Below are 4,522 nucleotides of genomic sequence, written 5' to 3'. Positions count from 1 at the left end.
AGAGAAAGACGATAATCACCTGAATGTATGTGATATAACCAGTAGCTGAAATACAGTTATGAGGGTTTTTTCAGGGCTTGTTACAAATTAGCTAGATACTGGGCAGATGTTGGCACACTCTTGGTCATGGCGATTGAGAGTTCACCTATGGGACTGGTCTGAGACACTGATTCTGAGAAAAATGTCTATAGTAAAAACCCAGAAAAGTAATAAGTAATGGATACGCGATTCAAAGCTCCTCAAACATGTGATATGAATGTTCTTACCTGGAAGTCAACATTATTGGTACTGTTAATTTTGGCACACAGAGTTAGTGAGCTGAATGGCTTTAGTTGTAGATTTGGTTGGAGGATACAGTAGTTCCTGGACTCACCCAAAATTCCCTCCTCCATATAGCAAAATGACTAAGGCTTGTGTATTCTCCACAGTACCATTTAGCTAGTCGACATCTTAGAAGTCCAGTTAAGAGCCACTTATTTCATTACTGTTGCTAGGGCTTCTGTTAGGCAGGTTTCAGGGCAATAGCGTGGAGTACCCCTCACACGTTTGCCTGACATTACTGTTTAAATGTTTCAAACACTCAGGAACATAGGAACAAGTGTAGGCCATCTAGCCCCTCGAACATGTTCCGCCATTCAATTCGATCATCGCTGATCTGCACATCAACTTCATTTACTCACCTTTGTTCCATATCCCTTGATATCCTTACCCAATAAAAATATGCAAATGTCAGTGATTTACCCAGCATATGCAGCCTTTTGGGGAGTGCATTCCAGAATTCCACTACCTTTAATGTGAAAAAATGCTTCCTGATTTCACTGCTAAATGGCTGAGCTCTAATTTTAAGATTCTGCCCTTTTCTGTTTCCCTCCATCCTAGAAAATAATTTCTCTGTATCTACCGGTTATCATTTTAAGTATCTAGATTGAAGCAATGTTTTCAGCAGATCTGTTTGGGCAAAAGAGGCTAGGATGTCCCTGCAGGGTGTCTCTCCTCTCTTAGTTGGCAGGACGTTGGTACGGTGGGAAGGATGCTTTGAATGACAAATCAAGTAATTTACTGCGAGCTAACTTGCAAGATCAAGGAGGTCTTAATGTGTATGGAGGAAGTTTTCATTCCAAGAATGACTTCCACCCAACAAGGCAGGTAATCTTTCTTGTATTCCACTTGTCAGCCTACCCATCACTCAGTGGTGGATATTAATCACATTTTACCATTAGATAAACATAACAGCCCAGATTTTGTAGTAAGTGACGAACTAACGGCGCTCACCACTGACTTGGAAGAAAGCTGCCCACAAAGATTTAGTGGACTCTGTGACATCAATTTCACTTTTTCTGACGTTAATTTCATTCTGGCGCCATCTATAGGGAATCTCTGGCATCTAGCAACAGTGATGTCATCAAGCATGCTAAGCAGACAAATTCTCACAGACAGCAAATCAGGAAGTAACAAGCAGGTTTTATCATTCACTTTTTATAATTTCACACAAAGCAAAATAAAGATTGGAACATGTAAATGGAATTAAGGTAGATGCTGAAATATCATAAGCAACCTTTAAAAATATATATTTTTTAATTGTTTTAATAATCTATAGAATTTTGATCATGGAATAGAGCGAATCACAATCCACAAATATAAAATTAGTTGTTCAGAGTCAGAGAGTTTGTTTAACAATAATTCTGACTTAGTACACCATTAAAAACTCAGTTAGCAATTCATTCAACAAGCCTTAACTTTTGCAAGGGTTTTTACAGCGAGAACAAGGCATAAAAATGGAAGTTCATGTCAATTCAGCGATTTCTAATTGATTTCCAGCTGCAAAGACTGAAACAGTGCACCCTGTGGAGGAGCTGGGTATCACTGACAGCAACTTTGAGATTTCCGCATTTAACTGCGCATGTGCTGATGCCAGAAGTTGCTGTTAATTTTACACAGTAATGATGGCAGTTTCACCATCATTCCAACCGCAAATTCAGGGCCAACATTTCCTACGAACCCGATAATTCAAAAAACAAACATGTTTTGAACTTGTTGCTCCCTGTTGGTCTATTACCTGTGACATTTTTGAGGACCACGGGAAAAATATTGCCTGAAAATATAATCTAGTAATTATAATCTAGTAACTGTACATGAAGATTGTTCATGATTTTTACAGCATATTACTGTGTAGCATTAGACTTTCATTCAAGTATTATAGTAGAATAATGTTGAAGAATAAAGTTTAACACTCGACTGCTTAAGAGATAACTTAAAGATACTCTTTAACAACATGTACAGAGTGAAATAAAAACAGAAAAAGCTGGAAATACTCAGCAGGTCAGGCAGCATCTGTGGAGAGAGAAACAGAGTTAACGTCTCAGGTCAATGATCCTTCATCAGAACTGGAAAGAGTTCGAGATGTAACAGGTTTTTATTTTAAGTTTAGGGGCAGTTAAAGGGGAGAGGGGAGGAACGAACAAAAGGGATGGTCTGTGATAAGGTGAAAGGCAGAGAGATTAAGAGACACAAGAAATGATGGTGCAAGTCAAACGGAGATGGTAATGGGGCAAGTTAAGAAACAAAAGATGAGTCTAGATAGGGTGTAAATGGAAATGGGAGAATCATCAACAGCTGCCATAGAAAAGAGAAAAAATAGGGGCAGGGGTTATGGTCTGCGAGAGCTCTGCTTAGATTAGATTTGCCTTCACCTGCTTACTCGATATGCACATGTACTGCTGGGATAAAATGTTGCTGCAAATACACATCAATGCACAAGCCTTCTGCAGGATGATCAGAACTGCCGATTTTTTTTCAAATAATACTCCATCTTATATTAAAGAGGAACGTGTGCAGTCAACATTATCGTTATCTGCCATTCGCTTTTTTCCCGCGTCAATCAAGGAATGGATCAAATTAAAACTATTTGCAACTGCCCATTTAGTACCTTCCAACCGGTTCTAAAAATGTAACTGAATTACCCACCCATTGTCAAGTTCACCTATAATCTTACAAAGTATATTAATATAAAACAAGTCATTTATAATCTGGATACAAATCACAAACGTACAATAGTTGTTCAAAAGTTCAGAGATTGTAGGATCAAGTTACCCCTGACAATAGCCACCAAGACAATTCGAAGCAGGTTGAAGTCAATGGTGAAGTAGAAATTGCTTGAAGAGGAATATGGAAGGATATGGAGGTCGCGCAGGACGGTGGGGTTCGACCAGGGATCCATGTCGAGAGAGAGACGGCCTCTTTCTGTGTTGCAACATGGGTCGCAATACAACGACCTTAAACGTCTTTAAAGCTGAAACGTAAGCCATGTTTTTTTTAGCACAGTGATTTACTCGATATTATGTTTTCGGCGCAGGAGCGGCCCAGGCTTGCGCCTTTCAGGAGTAATTCAGTGGCCTTATCGAGTCCCACACACGTAGTCAGAGGAGAGACAAAACCGTAGAGGAATCCCAAGAACATACTGATCGGCCAGGCCAGGAAAATGAGCACCAAGAACCAGAAAATAGACCAGAGGATACCCGTTGCACTGACCATGTCGATTTCAGTTGGAAAGTGACACGATGTCTCTGGATCAATTCCAAGGGCTGGAGTAGGAGGAAAGGGGAAACATTTAAAATCGCCATAAACAAGAAGCCGTACATAGGACATCGTTGCATTTAAAGTAAGCACTATAGTCCCCCTAAACAAGCTATACATTACAGTTCGTGCCGAGGTGGTGGCCACATATCGCAGCAAGAGGCGGGCAGTCATACGGTGAAAGGTATGGGCAGGTATTAGGGTGAGAGGAAGGATCTGGTCGTGAACTTGGTGTAATTTGTTCCGCTGCAAGTGGGAACCTGTCTCTTCCGAGCCAAGTGACGCCGGCCATTTCCAGCCGAGCGGAGTCTAGAGAGAACTTTCCTTCTCTCACCACTAGAAAGCTGTTTCTCTATAAATGAAACAAACGAGCAGTATTGTCCCTACGAACTTACTAATTTCAGCAAAACAAAGTCTCGCCTGTCCTCTCTCTCATTCGGGCACATCTCCCAACCTCAGAGAAGGTGGCGTCAAACCCCAACTCACCTGACTTAATTGAAGGTAACTTTACGGTAACGTGTTATTGTAAAGACACAAAAATTCTCCACGATAAATTAAGTAACTTTTAAAGAACGCACTTTTGATAAACTTGATAAAATATCAGACAGTTACAACGATCCACATACCTTTATGTGAAATGTTCGGTCACTTCCTCAACAGTCTCTATTTGCCTCAGCCTTTCTGCGAAATTTGCATATGGAAATTAGGAAGTGGCTGTTAACCGACTTATTAAAGGTGGAACGTCTTTTTAAAAAAATGAGCCATATTCTCTGAAAACTGCAGTAAAAAGTGCACGCAAGCTGTTGCAAAAATACTGTTTATTGACAGGGAACTTAAAATTCTGTCAAATATGAATTCTCATTCAGATTTACGAGCAGAATATGTTCTAAAGATGATGTAAAAGACTACGTGCAAGTAGCATATGTTTGGTGAAATTCCACCCTTCATG

The 4,522-nt window shown here is 40.1% G+C and overlaps 1 long non-coding RNA gene across 1 annotated transcript; it reads right to left on the bottom strand.

The window, feature by feature from the left end:
* Positions 1 to 1,440: 1,440 nt before the first annotated feature.
* Positions 1,441 to 4,289, bottom strand: LOC139262286 (uncharacterized). The gene is made up of 2 exons (XR_011592937.1): positions 4,200 to 4,289; positions 1,441 to 3,581 (listed from the first exon to the last, which is right to left on the bottom strand). It is a non-coding gene; the product is annotated as an uncharacterized lncRNA (long non-coding RNA).
* Between the last annotated feature and the right edge of the window lie 233 nt (positions 4,290 to 4,522).

This window comes from Pristiophorus japonicus, chromosome 4 (genome assembly GCF_044704955.1).
Source record: "Pristiophorus japonicus isolate sPriJap1 chromosome 4, sPriJap1.hap1, whole genome shotgun sequence".
Taxonomy (NCBI): domain Eukaryota; kingdom Metazoa; phylum Chordata; class Chondrichthyes; family Pristiophoridae; genus Pristiophorus; species Pristiophorus japonicus.
Note: the sequence above shows the minus strand (reverse complement) of the source record. Positions and strands in the feature narration are given on the sequence as shown.